Raw genomic sequence first — 17,106 nt, forward strand, 5'->3', positions numbered from 1 at the left:
AAAGGAACTGGCGGCTGCGATTGCAGAGCCATTGGCCATTATCTTTGAAAACTCGTGGCGAACGGGGCAAGTCCTGGATGACTGGAAAAAGGCTAATGTAGTGCCCATCTTTAAAAAAGGGAAGAAGGAGGATCCTGGGAACTACAGGCCAGTCAGCCTCACTTCAATCCCTGGAAAAATCATGGAGCAGGTCCTCAAAGAATCAATCCTGAACCACTTAGAGGAGAGGAAAGTGATCAGGAACAGTCAGCATGGATTCACCAAGGGAAGGTCATGCCTGACTAATCTAATCGCCTTCTATGATGAGATTACTGGTTCTGTGGATGAAGGGAAAGCAGTGGATGTATTGTTTCTTGACTTTAGCAAAGCTTTTGACACAGTCTCCCACAGTATTCTTGTCAGCAAGTTAAAGAAGTACGGGCTGGATGAATGCACTATAAGGTGGGTAGAAAGTTGGCTAGATTGTCGGGCTCAACAGGTAGTGATCAATGGCTCCATGTCTAGTTGGCAGCTGGTGTCAAGTGGAGTGCCCCAGGGGTCGGTCCTGGGGCCGGTTTTGTTCAATATCTTCATAAATGATCTGGAGGATGGTGTGGATTGCACTCTCAGCAAATTTGCGGATGATACCAAACTGGGAGGAGTGGTAGATATGCTGGAGGGCAGGGATAGGATACAGAGGGACCTAGACAAATTGGAGGATTGGGCCAAAGGAAATCTGATGAGGTTCAATAAGGATAAGTGCAGGGTCCTGCACTTAGGACGGAAGAACCCAATGCACAGCTACAGACTAGGGACCGAATGGCTAGGCAGCAGTTCTGCGGAAAAGGACCTAGGGGTGACAGTGGACGAGAAGTTGGATATGAGTCAGCAGTGTGCCCTTGTTGCCAAGAAGGCCAATGGCATTTTGGGATGTATAAGTAGGGGCATAGCAAGCAGATCAAAGGACGTGATCGTCCCCCTCTATTCGACATTGGTGAGGCCTCATCTGGAGTACTGTGTCCAGTTTTGGGCCCCACACTACAAGAAGGATGTGGATAAATTGGAAAGAGTCCAGCGAAGGGCAACAAAAATTATTAGGGGTCTGGAACACATGACTTATGAGGAGAGGCTGAGGGAACTGGGATTGTTTAGTCTGCAGAAGAGAAGAATGAGGGGGGATTTGATAGCTGCTTTCAACTACCTGAGAGGTGGTTCCAGAGAGGATGGTTCTAGACTATTCTCAGTGGTAGAAGAGGACAGGACAAGGAGTAATGGTCTCAAGTTGCAGTGCGGGAGGTTTAGGTTGGATATTAGGAAAAACTTTTTCACTAGGAGGGTGGTGAAACACTGGAATGCGTTGCCTAGGGAGGTGGTGGAATCTCCTTCCTTAGAAGTTTTTAAGGTCAGGCTTGACAAAGCCCTGGCTGGGATGATTTAATTGGGGATTGGTCCTGCTTTTGAGCAGGGGGTTGGACTAGATGACCTCCTGAGATCCCTTCCAACCCTGATATTCTATGATTCTATGATTCTATGTTCTCAAGTTGCAGTTGGGGCGGTCTAGGTTGGATATTAGGAAACACTATTTCACTAGGAGGGTGGTGAAGCACTGGAATGGGTTACCTAGGGAGGTGGTGGAATCTCCATCCTTAGAAGTTTTTAAGGTCAGGCTTGACAAAGCCTGGCTGGGATGATTTAGTTGGGGATTGGTCCTGCTTTGAGCAGGGGCTTGGACTAGATGACCTCCTGAGGTCCCTTCCAACCCTGTGATTCTATGATTCCATCCTTAGAGGTTTTTAAGGCCCAGTTTGACAAAGCCCTGGCTGGGATGATTTAGTTTGTGTTGGTCTTGCTTTGAGCAGGGAATTGGACTAGATGACCTCCTGAGGTCTCTTCCAACCCTAATATCCTATGATTCTAAGAACTATGAAACTATGTAAAGTCATTGACGGGAAACGCAAACAAACAGTATGAAAGACAGTAAGAAAAAGAAATTGACATTGCATCTTAAAGGGTAGGGTAACTTTAAGAACACTGCACTGCAAACATAATTATCTGGGGCCAGCTGTGTTTATTTGGTATTTGAGGCCTCATGTGTAAGGAAGTCTCCTTTTATCAGAAAAGAGTGTCACCAGTAAACCACCTCTAGCCTAGAGAGACACTTTAAGCTAAATGATGCTTGCACTAGGGAGATACCAGCAAAATGTGAGAATGGGTTTGATCATAATCACTTTTCACTAATCAAACAGCCTCAGTAACACTTCCTCCTCCTTCATTAAAATGCATAAAAGAGCTTGAATTGTCCTGGATAGATTTCTACTAAGTGTCTTATACCAAGATTTCAGGGGTCCTGTTACAACATGTATACACTTTTAGCAGCTAACGTCTTCAGTTATTTTGAACCACAGTATCTGATGAAGTGAGCTGTAGCTCACGAAAGCTTATGCTCAGATAAATTGGTTAGTCTCTAAGGTGCCACAAGTACTCCTTTTCTTTTTGCAAATACAGACTAACACGGCTGCTACTCTGAAACCTAGTATTACATGACTAACTCAGTGTCCCCACCCCATCCCCCATCCCCTTAACCTTGCATCCTAGCAGAATTCTTTGAGGAATAAGCAACTTTCAGCCAGGTACTTTAAACAATCATCTCTGTGCCACCTTGAGATCCTAGCACTTGGTGTGTCCACATAAATACTGATATGGAGACAGTGTGAATAGCTTTGTCTGTGTCTGTCTGGACTAAGCTCCCTTGTGGTTGGGACTATCTTTACGGGTTTGTACAGAGCCCAGTGCCCTGTCAGTACTCAACAAATAAGGACTATGAGAAGCTGGGGATTAAAATTCAACAAACGGTTATAGTTCACCTCCTGGAATTAGCTATGGAACTATATTAACATAAGCAATGTAGAATCACATCTACTGGATGCCCTGCAGGTACAGCGTCGGCATTCATCTTGCATTCAAAGTGGATACTTGAATAATTCTAAGTGGCTACAAAAAGAGCAAAACTCTGGAGTAAAAGCATCTGTGACACTATTCCAGTTCACCGGCTAAACAGGAGCATCTGATGGTCAAAACAGACAGGTGGATAATTAGCCAGGGAGGCATCAGAGTGTTATGCCGAAACAAATGCAAGAGAGACTAAAATGTCATTTAGGACATCAATTCGCTACATCAATTCAAATCAAAGCATTTTTTCATCAAGTTGGGCCTCATGTTTTCTGGGAAATGAATAGACCGTACAGCTGTTGAACAGCCCAGCTACTCTGGGCCTTAATTTTTTTCTTCATTGTAATGCTATTCTAAGGAAGCTCACCTTATTTCTCCATGTTCAGTCAATCACTTTATTTCTCCAGGCCCATTATGTAAATATAATCATCTACTATGTTTGCAAAAGCCCTCAACAGGTATTTTGGTCTCCCAGCAGCATTAGATCTAATTACCCATGAAAGGCAAACACAATACTATGCATCCGATGAAGTGAGCTGTAGCTCACGAAAGGTTATGCTCAAATAAGTTTGTTAGTCTCTAAGGTGCCACAAGTCCTCCTTTTCTTTTTGACAATACTAAGTGGTTCACAAGCATAAGCATTTCTTATATGATATCAGAAAATTTAAAACACTTTTAATTCAACGAGCCCCAAGGTCATTTCCTCTCTAGACGAGATGTGTTTATTCTTGTGCAGCAGCATACATGTCAGATGTAGCTCCTTCATCCTTTTAACGCACGAACGTCATTACAGGTTGCAAAGAGTCACCCATCGTTTTAATGCATCCGACATTGTAAAGTCCATTAGTAAAATGTATTAGCTGTTACTATAAACAAGCAAGCCTTGGTACAAGGGCCAGTTTTTCAATTATTTAAGCTCTGATGCCAAACTTGGCCTGTTTCAGAAGCAGACAATACACCGCTGAAATCGTATATTATCTTTGCTTTTCAGTAGCTATAGATAACAATCATTATGTCACTGTGAAAAAATGTGCTCAATTATCCTACCTTGTTATTACTTAACCTGGGTTTCAAAAAAGGCTTTAGCCTGAAAAGATGTTAGATAAAGACTAAGTACAGCAGATAAAGGTATTGTTTCGCTGAGCATATGCGGTAAGTCTGAGCTGTAGTTTCGTATGTGTAAGTACAATGTTATTGCCCTCTTACTGTGATCCCATAGCTGTGGTGTCTTAAACTAAACTAGTCTGTGGATGAGCCTGTTCCACCCAGCAAAGTGCTGTCTAAAGACCTGTAGCACAGGGCAGTGGAAATTCTCCCTTCCAGTGGAAAGGGGAGAATCTGGATCCTCATTGTGGATGGCTAAGGCAATGTGCACACAGAGCTGCTCTACATAGAGGCAGGGTGGCCGTGAGGTTAAAGCACAGGCGTGGGGCTGAGGTGAGCTGGATTCAGTTCTTCGCAGCGCCACAGCTAGCTTTGAAGTGTGATCTTGGATAAATCATTTATTCGCTCGGTGCTCCAGCTGTAAAATAGGGAGGATAATACTTCCTTTGTCCGTATTGTCTGCTTACACTGTACGCTCTTCAGGGCAAGGAGTGTTTCTTAGTGGATGTACAGCACCTAGTACCAGAAGCCCCCATCTCAATTAGGGCCTCTCTGATATTCCTCCTAATAAATGTAGTGTGATGATTGCTTGCTCCTGCTGGCCTTTGACACTGCAAGGTATTGAACAATACATTGGGAAAGCCTGGCTTCTTATGATGTTCTTTTTAATAGGATGTGCGTCAAATATTTGTTTAGGGGCATAAAAAGCCTTGCTAGGCCCTCAACCTGCGCTCTGCACACCTCGCACAGCAATTAAAACACACACTTAGCAAAAAAAAGGCTCATCCCAACTTGTCACAGAAATATTCCCCAGTAAAAATACTGGAGAACAAGATAGCCTCCAGCCCAACCCTGTCCAAAGGGCCAAGGAAAGAAACAGTTTCCTACTCTGGTTGCAGAACAGAGCGAGTGGTCAGACTAGCCCACTGAGTACGAGATAGCATCTGTGCTCGCTAAAACATACAGTCTCACACAGACATTCCAGAGTTTTTGTAAGCAGCAGGTGACTCCTCACCAGCCATCGGCCCAGGAAGGGCCTCTCACTTGTCAGTCACTCATTTTCCTGCCAGTGCCACAGGCTGCAAGATACCGATCTGTGCTCCGTTTTTGTTATTAGGGCTTTGATGTACACGTCTTCGTGGCTGCGGCAGCCCCCTTGGGGAACACAGCAGAGGCCTAGCCAGGCTCTTTGCCAGTTGTCCAGGTATTAAGTTTATTCATCCAGCTTCAGGGCAAGGCCGTCTCCAGCCTTTTCCTGTGACCTTTGAAAGGACCCTTCTGCTCACTCCCATCTGTGGTCTTCTCAGTGTTCACCTGGACGATCAGCCCCAATTCACACCAGTTACAAGAAATAACCCTCCAGTTAAACTGTTTGTGCCTTTTAAAGCTGCAAAGCTAAGCATGGGAGGCTGTTAAAGGGGACATCTCTAGCAATTCATTTCAAGTGGGTTTTGCAGCTGGGCTGAGAAATTTTTATTATTATTATTTATAAGTGTTACGTTAAAGGCCAGGAACCCCAGTCAAGGATCAGGGCCCCATTGCAGATCCCTAGAAATGTAGGGCTAGAAGTCATCAAGTCCAGCGCCTAGGCCCTGTCCAGACAAATAACAAAGGAGGAAGCCCCTATCGCAGGGAGCTTACAGTCTAATAGACAAAATGGACAACGTGGGGGCGGATAAGGTAACACGATGAATAAGGCTAAGATTTTGTCATGATCGTTTTTAGTAAAAGTCACAGACAGGTCACGGGCAACAAACAAAAATTCACGGAGCCCGTGACTTTTACTAAAAATAACCGTACAAGTCGGGGAAGAGTCGCACCGCCCCAGCTGCAGCTCCCACCATAGGGCAGGGGTGCTCAGCCCGGTGGCGGCACCCAGCAGAAGCCGTGGGGCAGAGGCGCATGGCCCTGGCTGCAGCCCCCACCATGGGGTAGGGGCACACGGCCCCGGCTGCGGGGCAGGGGCACACTGCCCTGGTCCCCACCACAGGGCTATGTGGGGAGCATAGCCCCTGCTCCAGCCCCTGTCACAGCTCCAGCCACGGCGTCAGCTGCTGACAGGTGAAGAAGTCACTGAAGTCCGGTAAAGTCATGGAATCCGTGACAGCCATGACTAAATCGTAGCCTTAACGATGAACAGTTGAATAGGAAAATGGAAGGCGTGATACCAGCAAGGGGCTGCAACATGGCACAGTGAACTCCTGTGTGCTCTGGAGAAATCCATCACCATCCACCCTCATCTGCTGCTGCCAGTCCCCGCCCCGCCCCCCGCATCCAATTAGCCCCCATTATGTCCCCTGGCTAGCTATGGTGGAGATGGAGCCCATGCATATCCTGGGCTGCTGTGTTGGCTATACAGGGGTTTTGAATGATAACAATAATACAGCACAGACATGTATAGACACTCCTGCCGAATGCTTCTTCCCACACCCTTGCAAACAGCAACTCATTGTGGCCATGATTGCCTTAGTGATGCTGAGGGAGCAGAAGTACAAAACTGCCCCACGCAATGGTGGGCAACAACAAATCCAGTCTCAACCATTTCCTTGCTACCAATAAGGAGCTCAGTGCACAGGAGAAGGGACCATCATGTTGGCTCGGCTGGAAACGCTCCCTCTGCTGCAGCATGGAGGAGTTGAGGCACGTGAAGATGCGCGCACAGAGCAGCAGGGACTGAGGGCCCACTGCGCGTCGTGGGGAACAGTCTGGATTTCACATCACGCTCAGACGTACAGACCAACCTCCCTAATTCACAGTGAGATGAAAATATGGCCAAAATCTGAGCAGCTAGGTTCGAGAACATTGGGCCCACGATCATCCTCCCAAACCAGCCAGGAGTTGTTAAAGGCCGGCATGGCTCAGATAACGTAAGACACATATTAGATATAATAATGGTGTGCTGTGATGACCCCCAGCCCCCGAGCATTCCTCGCCTTGGACCCAGAAAAGGTCTTTGATCAAGTGAACTGGGAATCCATGCAGTACACCCTCCAGAGATTTGGGCTGGGGCCTGTTGTTGGAGTTAAACATGTATATAAGGGCCCACATGTCATATCTTAACCACTAGCATAATGTCCCCTCTCCTGTCTGACCTGGCCCTAGAGTTTATGGTGAGCACCATACCCTCTCACCCAAATGTTCGGGGTATCAAGATTGGCCCACTGGATTACTGTTTGGCTATACACCAAGGACGCCCTTTGATTTATAACTAACCCCAAAACCACATTTCTAGCATTAATCCAAGATTTCAGCTCACCTTCAGGCTGCAGAAATAACTGGGAAAAGTCAGAATTACTTGAGATTTCCCAGCTGACTTGTAATGGGGCTTTCTCCCCATGGAGCTTTCACAGGCCAAGGCAATTAAAAAAATAAAAATATGCAGAAATCTTGAAAAACTTGTAAAAATGAATTTAGAACCCTCCCCTCTAGCAGAAGACACCAATCGAAGGCAAGGAATTTCTCTGAGCCTTGGGAGTGGGGGAGGGGAAATTAGCACAGCTAAGATGAACATCTTACCTAGATTTTTGTACATTTTGAGTGGGCTACTGGACATCATTTTATCATCCTATTTTAAAAGATTTAATAAGATCATCAAGAAAGACCTTTATATGGGGACCAGGAAAACGCCCTGGGCTATCTTGCAGTAGACTTCAGCTCCCCATTGATAGGGGTGGTTTCAGACTCCCCGACCTTCTACCATAGAATCATAGGACTCGAAGGGACCTCGAGAGGTCATCTAGTCCAGTCCCCTGCACTCATGGCATGACTAAGTATTATCTAGAGTCTAGACCATCCCTGGCAGGTGATGGTCTAGACTCTAACCTGCTCTGAAAAATCTCCAATGATGGAGATTCCACAACCTCCCTAGGCAATTTATTCCAGTGCTTAATCATGTCCTCTGCCGCTCACTGGTTCCAACACATAAACAATAACCCTTATGAGTGGGGATTGAAAGATAATTAATTAAACCAGTGCCCCTATCATGGGTCTTGGGATCATCATCCTGCCCTACAGAGAAAACCTGAATACTTTTTATAGTGGTGACCAGCAGAATATGAACTCTTTTGGCCACCAGATTCTATTCTCACCTGACACCATACAAAAGTCACTGTCTAGGGTAGTTCTCAGTTACAGATTGGCAATCAACCAATCATACGGCGAGAATGGATAGAGACACTGTGTCTCTCTCCATTGGTTGACAATGGTGGGGATAGTTGCATCAGGATCTACAACATCAGCATAACCTCCCGGCCAAAGTGATATGGCAACATATACAGCTGAAACATCTATTGACCTATCACTTTGGCCTGAGCACGCTGGGGCTGCCTGACAGCCCTGAAGTATGGGGTGTAATAGAGATGCACCACAAACTCCTCAGAACAGCAAAACCTGCTGCTATACATTTACATTTCAGTTTAATTCAACAACAAAAATGTACAGGACACCACAAAGACTACATAAACATAAATCTCTTCCTTCGGCACTATGGGGAGATGAAGACACACTCCTGTCTATGTTGTGGGAATGTCCTCCGGTTAAACATCTATGGAAAGAGGTTGACACTTTTGGGGCTTTAGCAATCAAACTCTGGTCAAGCACTACACGTTAGGATCTCTTCCCACTAATTTGGGCCTCTTATCAGCACAGTGTTTTTGGTTTCGGAGAACAGCCATGATCACAAAGCAAATGATTTTGCAGCGATGGAGAAAAAAATCCATACACAAAACAGATCAACGGTATTCTGAATGCTCAGCCATAGAACAGGCCACTTTCCGCAGCACGGATCAACTACAGGAGTTTGAAGAAATCTGCACTCCATTTTTAGAAACATTTGATTAAGGGATACCCAAGGGCCCAGTTGCCAACCCAGACCGCCTCCCCCATAACTCTTTCTCCCTGCTTTCATGCTTCCCCTCCCTGCCTTGTCTGTGCTGTTCCTCCCGTCTACCCCCACAGTGGCTGTAAACTATTGATTTAAGTAGAGACGTTCTGGTACCTTAACTTCTTACAATCTAGATAAACAAGACAGAGGGCTTGTGTACAGTGCCACTTAAATTGATGGAAGTTATGTCGCTCAGGGGTATGAAAAAGCCACACACACACACCCCAAGCAGAATCCATGCCGCGCTGTCAGTGGGAGACATTCTCCTGCCACCATAGCTTCTGCCTCTCGCTGAGTTGGAGCGATTATGCCGACGGGAGACTGCTCTCCTGTCGGCCCAGCGCGTCTTCACCAGACACACTACAGCAGCACGGCTGCATCAGTGCAGCTGCGCCAATGTAGCATGGTTGTGTAGACTAGCCCCGAGAAAGGCAGGCTTATTATCCCCATTTTACAGACAGAGAATGGAAGTACAAAGAGATTAAGTGATTTGCTCAGGGTCACTCAGGGAATCTGTGGCAAAGCCAGGAATTGACCACAGATCTTGAGTGCCCAATCCAGTGCCGTAACGACAAGACCATCTAAATGCTAACACGGCTCCTTTGAAAGCAAAGTCTGGCACAGGATGTCAAAATGGAGGGGGGCGGGAACTAGCAGCGATCACTATCTCCATGTCAGATTTTAAAAAGAGGCAGCTTATCATTTAACAATAATACTCAGCATTTTGGAGGATGCTTCTGCCTAGAGGATCCCAAAGCGCTGAGCTATACAGCCACAAAACCATCGCAGTGCAGCCACCGGAGAGACAGTGTGTTAGAGCACAGTAGGTAGGTCAGCAGCTGAGGAAGGAGGCAAACGATAATCTGATGCAGCTCCTCTAAAAACAAACTCTGGCAGCGCCTTCGACATGAAGCACAAAACAAAAGCCATCTGGCACCCTGCATTGAGGGAAATGAATGAGAGGAAGGTGATCGGGGGAAGGCCCATCAGTATCAGTTTGTCCCTCACATTCTAGATTTGTACTAGAGCCCATTGATTAGACCCCCACCCCGATCCTGCACCCAGTGGAAATGCTCCCATTGGCTTCACATCTCTGGGATCAGGCCATGAGGGGGAAAATATAATCTGAACAGAGCAAAATGGTTACAAGAGGCTTTTATTTCATGCTTACTTCTTACCAATGCATCTCAGGCAATGAGACTCTCACACCCAAACAGACCTTCCAGCTCGGCTAGAGATGAGAAACGGTCGCTCCCACACCCCATTTTTAAGCAGTAGCAATACGCTAGTCCCCTTTCCCACCCATCCACAAACTTTTGCCTGCTTCAAGGCTGGACATGAACACTTTCGAATGTTCCCCTTTGCTGCCATGCACCTCCATGGCTCTGCTTAGTCCGCTGTTCTAAAAGTCACAGAACTCTTCTGCCACCCAAGCCAGCCCCGTAGTTGCTACATGATTTGTTTTTCTTCGAGTCTTTCAGAAATTGTTTTCCATTAGCCCTCAGAGACTGATGCTTCCTTGGGGTGGGGGGTGGGGGGGGAGGAGCTCCTTTGCTGCATTTTTTAAAAAGCAATACTTTGATACGGCAGTGATAGCTCCAGATGAGCATCTTGGAAGATGAATGAAAAAAACTGAAGAATGTAATGTGTTCTGAGGATAATTTCTCTCTCAGCTAAAGGCTGTATGGGTACATGACAGGAACACAAGCTCACTGCGGAGGGGGAGCAGAGGGACTGAGGAGGGTGATGTGAAGCAACCCAAGATTTGGTTTAATTAAATGCTCCAGCTTTGGTTGCTTGGCCTTTCCTTTATTCTTATGTGTCATTTCAAAAGTCAATACGGATGACATTTACTAGACTGAAAATAGTCTCTGCAGCAACCTGGAGGCATGAAGGCAACATAAGCGGGAGCAGTGAGTTGACGACTTAGGGCTTGACCCAGTGCCCATTCGAGTCAATGGCGAGACTCCCACTGACTTCAGTAGGCATCGGATGAGGCCCTGTCTTGCTTGCATAAACCTCTGACTGCCAGAAGCTGGGACTGAACAACAGGGGATGGATCACTAAATAAGGAGCCCCATTCTGTTCATTCCCTCTGAAGCACCGGGCACCAGCCACTGTTGGAAGTCAGGCTACAGGGTTATATGGACCATAGGCCACGCTGGGTGAGACCCTTCTTACATTCTTATTGATGCAGTGAGATGCTACGCTTTGCTGTAGTTGACACCGGTGGCCTTCGCAGTGCTGCTTCAGCAAGATTTACAGTCTACAGCAATCGCTTATCAGACCCGATGGAATTTCCTCTCTCCCACCACCCTCCCCATCATCTTCAGCCTTCACCCAAACTTGGCAGAGACAGTGCACAGCCTATCAATAACATGGACTTAAAGTCTGGAGATAGAATCTGATCCTAGTTTTCACCCTCAAAAATAGATCATCTCTTTGCCTTTCAGTGGCCTCCTAGCCTTTCCTGATTTTTATCCCCTCCAGGGGAGTGCGACCTCAGGAAACAGCTTCTGTAGAAAATGCAGAAAGGACATTTTTCTTCGAGGAATGCAGAGCATATCCCCAAATGCTGTTGGGAATTTCTCCTTGTTAAAATCCCTTAAAGAAGGAAACTAACCACCCCATGAATCACAGTCCTGAAGGATAAATGCTCTCTCACCTTCTTCTCCTCTCTTGCCAAGTTTAATAAACTGGGACCATGTTTTAACTGGGTGAATCTGTCCCCACTCCCTTCTCAGCCCTTGCTCTAGACATGGGTGACTCAGGAGCACAGTGTTTGCTAATTATTATTCCCACACTGAAAACATTGGGGCAAAGGGAACAGTGGAGTCCCCAGATGTACAGTGCTTTTAGGGCCTGACTCTATGGATTAGTGACAGCACAGCGTAGTGAGGGTTCGGGATTTGACCTCACCCGGCCCAGTAGCTAGGGGGAACGCCTCCCATTAAGTTGTAGCACCATTAGACCTGCTCAAGTGCTGGCCATCTTTTCAGCTGAGGACACATCTGACATGACACGTGTCCTTTGAGGGCGAGGGAGTGAAGACAGGTCCATTCGCTCTTCGGCCCAGATCCACAAGGAGACTTAGGCACCTAAATCCCAGCTTTTGGCACCATGGTGCCATGGCTGTCACCTTACCCTGTAGGTGCCCAAAGTCCTTCAGCACCTAAATTTTCAAGGTAAAAGTTCCCTCGGTGCCTAAATTACTGCCCCAGGTATGCACAGTGCTGCCTCACTCTGGGCACCCGGATGCCTATCTCATGCCTATGCCCCGGCATGAGCCACAAACTGGGGGAGGATAATCACTCCTCCACCTACCTCACCTGCTCAGAGCATGCAGCTGGGTCCTCTTCAGCCCATACTGGGCTGGGTCCCATTCAGAATCCAGGAGGAGGTGGTGGTAGGGCCTCCCTTATAACTTTTAACCCAGTCGTTAGAGCATTTACCTGGGATAGGTTCAATTCTCCTCTCTGCCCAATGGGGACAAAAGCTTTGAACAGGGGTCTCCCTCCTTTCATGAGCATTCTTTCTGCAGTGAGCTTTGGGATATTCTGATGCAGGGCTCCCTGAATCTCTCCTGTTGAAGCCATTTCACTCTGTGCAAACAATTAAAGCGTCACTGGAGCAGGGACCCAACCCTGGGCTTCCCAGATGAGTGCCCCAACCATCGGTGATTCTGACTCCCTGGCCCAATGACTATTTAATCCACAGTGGAACAGCTTTAACAGAAGAGATTGAGGAACACTCCCCACCTCCATCGGAATACCTCAGAGCCCAATCGTTAGAGCCCCTCTTGAGAGGTGGGAGACCCCTGTTCAAAGCCTTTCTCCCCCTCAGGTGGAGGGGGGAATTGAACCTGCGTGAGTGCTCTGACCACTGGGCTAAAGGGAAACAGCAGCACCTCCTGCTCTGGCTTTTCTTGCACAAAAAAGTTAGGTGCTTAAGTCCCCTGACTCCAGGATAGGGGTTCCTGGCTGAGGATCGCAAGCAGAAATAGCCCCCTCCCTAGAGCCTGGGCTTAGGCATCTATTTCTGTGGGAAAGTTGGGGCTCTCCCATTAGCTAGTTCAGGCAGCCTCCCCCCTAGCATGATGGCTTTTCTGGCTCGCATTCTTAAACACCTCTCTCCCCCCATTCAATGCATTGAGATTTACCTAAATCAGGCTTTGTGGATCCCATTGTTGTTGTCCCAGTGATTTACGAGGCTGCAGCATCCCATGGTGGATCCAGGCCTATCTCCCTGCTCTGGCTTAATAAAACAACTACTATGTTATAAATACTCCCCTGTTTACAATGAATGCAGGAATCACATGCATGGTTGCTGTGGTTAGAGAGACACTGAGCAAAATGCATCATTATCCACTCCTAAATGCTTAGATCAGTCGCTGTGAATGTGACAATACCCAGAGCACCTCAACTTAAAAGCACTTCTTTCTATTGCTGCTTAGAATATATATAAGTCATCTATACTTTTGTACCAGCTTTAGATTGAAGCTTTGAAGCAAGTTTCATTACTTAGGATCTGATTCTGCAACCTGTATGTGGAGCAGCTTTTGTGCAAATAACCACAGTGAAGTCAATGGGACCGCTTACACGAATGAGAACTTGTCAACGTAAGGCTTGCAAAGACAAGCTCTTGGGCCCTGATTCAGCAAAGCACTTAAGCATGTGTTTAAATCATCCCTATTCAGCAGTACCTAAGTGTGTGCTTAAGTGCTTTGCTGAACAGGGATGGGCTTAATCCTATGCTTAGACAGTTTTGTTGATTGAGGGCCTTAGAAATTGAAGTTGATTAGGTCTTTTCTCCCTCCGTGAAAAGTTTCTGAGCACACAGAGCTCAGTGAGTTTGTTTTATGCATGGTGGTGAATGTGGATCAATCTTAATTTTCTGTCCCAAACCACCGAAGAAATTAGACTGCTGGGGGTCCGTCAGTGAAGGGTATTGGCTTGATGGCACCATGAGCCATCAGAAACAGAGCAGTCAAGAGTCTTGGATAGGGGTAGAGACGTTCCATGTGAAACAGTTTTGGAGCGGGAGAGTGGGAATGGCTAACTCTAATAATACTCAGACCAGGCTTGGTGTTTGCTGTACACATATGCAACTGTTTCCAAAAAGTTGGTATCAGACAGCAAGGAGGCTAAGGGAATAGAGGCCTTTCAGCTGAACTTCATTATGAAATGGTGGCTGTAACTAACTCATGCTCCACATGTGTGCTCTGATTATTAGGTCTGGGACCAGCATGGCTAGAGACAGCACGTGTACACACACACACACACTTTTTGAGAACCACACACAACGCGGAAACCAAATCAGCAAATACAAAACTTCCTTAAAAACCAATGCAACATTCCCCAGGTGGTGTCTTTGCTATATTTCATCCGCAGAGCTTAAGAGAGAAAAGGGGAGAAAATAAAGGACAATAAAACTCCACAGATATAGACCATGTCCATCAAGTGTTAGCCAAACAGAACAATACTTTCTCACAAGGCAGCTAAAGCACCACTGTGCTGTACAAAAGCCCAGTCTGCAATTCCTTCCCTCTCTTCCTTGAACGTTTAAAGAAATACAAGGAAAGAAAGCCTAGCTTTTGGGCCAAACCATTATTCTGTGGAAGGGTTTTAAACAAAGCTGACATTGAGGATAGGGGCAGGATGAAATGATATCATTTTTGCATTGATTGTTGAAATGCATCTTATGTTACAGAGAGCTGTGGCTCTGAGTTTTGCTCTAATGGCTCACTTTTCGCTATCAGTGCTTGCGTCTTCACTGCAACGTGCGAGATGCAGACAGTTTAGATTTCAGGACTGTCTTATCTCATTTCTAGTTCATATAGCTGCGATTGCCAGGCACCTTTTCGTTTTTAGTGGGAGGAATTATTTACTCCACAACGTCACACAGAAAGAGAGCACCTTGAAGTAGCTCTGGCGTTCATGAAGACGTCGGTTGTCCTGTCCCATAATGTGTGTTACAGGGTGACTGGCCCTATGAGGAGGAGATGGATCCAGCCCCACCTGTGACTGGTGCAAGGCCACGAGGAACCCTGTTTAAAGCCCCGTTTCGAGTGAGGGGAACTCCAGAAGGCAGGTTGGGCTGCTGAGGTTAGGCCCAGAGCAGGGCCACTCCCAGACAGGTAGCCTAGAGGGCTACAAAGAGCAGAGAGACTCCCACAGAGGCCCTAGGTTAGGGGACGATTGCAAATGACCACAGGCAGAAGCGTGTTTGAAGAAAGGATGGACAAAGCCATCAGGAAGGGAGGAGGGGTAGTGCCTGTCATGAGACTGGGGCATGGGACAGAAGATTCCTTTTGGTTTTGTGGTTTGTTTGGCCCCTACTGTCCTTAAATAGTTGAAGGACTAGGACATACATTTCAGCCCCTCCTTACAATCTAGCTCACACCATTCTTTGTATGTAGGATTTTCCCCCTGCCCCTTAAGCCCAAACCCCATAGCCCCAGTCCAGCAAAGCATGTAAGCAAGTGCTTAACTTTAAGCACAAATTGTCCTACTGAAGTCAAGAGAACTCCTCACGTGCTTAAAGTAAAACACATAGTACTTCACTTGATTGGGGCTGAGAGGCAAATACCCTGAGCCACCCTACAAGCCAGTGGGCAAAGAGAAAAAAAAATATTTCAGCTGTAAAGGTCCAAAGGCTACTATCAACCAGGAGGATAATTAAAACATGGACATTAGGAACGATACACTGGTAGGGTCACAGGAGGGTAGAGATGGAAGTCAGTTAGTTTAAAGAAATGCCAAAGATTTAAGTAGTTGCCAAGATTAGCAGCGGGGTTTTTTTTTGGACCAAGCCTACAAACATTTACTGTCAATTGTGTTTCCAGGATCAGATTCAGGCCCAGAAGGGGAAAGGATATATAATGAGCATTTGGATCAGTTCAAGTAGCATTTCAAGATTCCTATCTTAAAAAAGAACAAACTAAAGATAGCAGAAGGAGCTTCAACCCCTTTTTATTCAAACCCTTTCTTTAAGGAAAGAAAAATTCCTCCACCAAATTGCAGTGACTCAGATGCAATTAAGACAGAGATAACATCAGCAAATTTCCCCAGTCTAGTGACAAGCAATTCCAGGAGTGCAAAACAGGATGCTGCTGCATTCTCCACGTTATTTGGGAGGGGAGGGTTGATTCTGTTGCTGTTTTAATTACCGAAAAGGCAATTCCTGAGCAGCTCCCATTTAGAAAGCGGCCTCATTCATTTGACAAGGGCTAACGTACAATCACGATGCATTTAACAGGAGCAATAATTTAAAAGCTCCCCATCATTGTGTCTTACTGCTGTTCTTTATAGCCACAGGGACAGAGAGTACTCTGCAGATTCAGCTGACTGCCCGCCACACCTTTTGGAAGATTTATTGGGATTTTCACATCTTTGTCTTGCTCAGAGAGATGGCGTGGCGTGATTAAGAGACGTTCTGGGAGAGACAGGATTGGGCAAGCTTCGTGAAGCACTCATGGGCTGAGAAAGTTTTCCCAAACCACAAAAAGGGACGTGTCATAAGTCATTAATCCGCCATACAAAAGTTGTGTCGAAAGAAATATAAACTCCCCCCTTGCTGCAGCCAATTCCCAATATTTTACTCCGAGTTACTCCTTGTGAAAAGTAGAAAGGTGCTCGTGCAACCTGCTCATTTATGAGCCAAGTCATGACAGGCGAGGAAGGAAAGGAAATACTTAAGAACAGCAGCACATATTTCACCATCTTATTTTAATAGTTGCAATCTGTTGCTGTTATAATTCACTCTCCCTAACCACCACCGGAAGGGAGCGATTTTAGGGTCAGCGATCGAGTGCACGGTTAGAAGCAGCGCCATGGAACACAGTTCATCTAAGGAAGGCGCTCTCCTCTTCAAAATAACAAATACTCGAGAAAGTGTCCTTCTCAATGTCGGCTGGGTATTCAGGAAGAGAGCTGGAAAGACCCGTGGATAACTCACAGAGAAGGCTGCCCCTCTGGAAGCAGATCTTACAGTGCAAGAACCCGAAGCACTTGAAAGGGCTTCAATAACCCCCAGCCCGACTCTGTAGTTTAAATAGGGAGAAGCTATGATAGAGCGGTTTTAATTTTAACAAACTGGGGATGTCAAGGAAGCGTAGGGTTCCCTGGGAGCGCCACCTTCCCGCTCAGAAGTCAGACCCCCCCCACACCACCCTCTGCTGTGGCATCAGAGAG

This window comes from Eretmochelys imbricata, chromosome 6 (genome assembly GCF_965152235.1).
Source record: "Eretmochelys imbricata isolate rEreImb1 chromosome 6, rEreImb1.hap1, whole genome shotgun sequence".
Lineage (NCBI taxonomy): Eukaryota > Metazoa > Chordata > Testudines > Cheloniidae > Eretmochelys > Eretmochelys imbricata.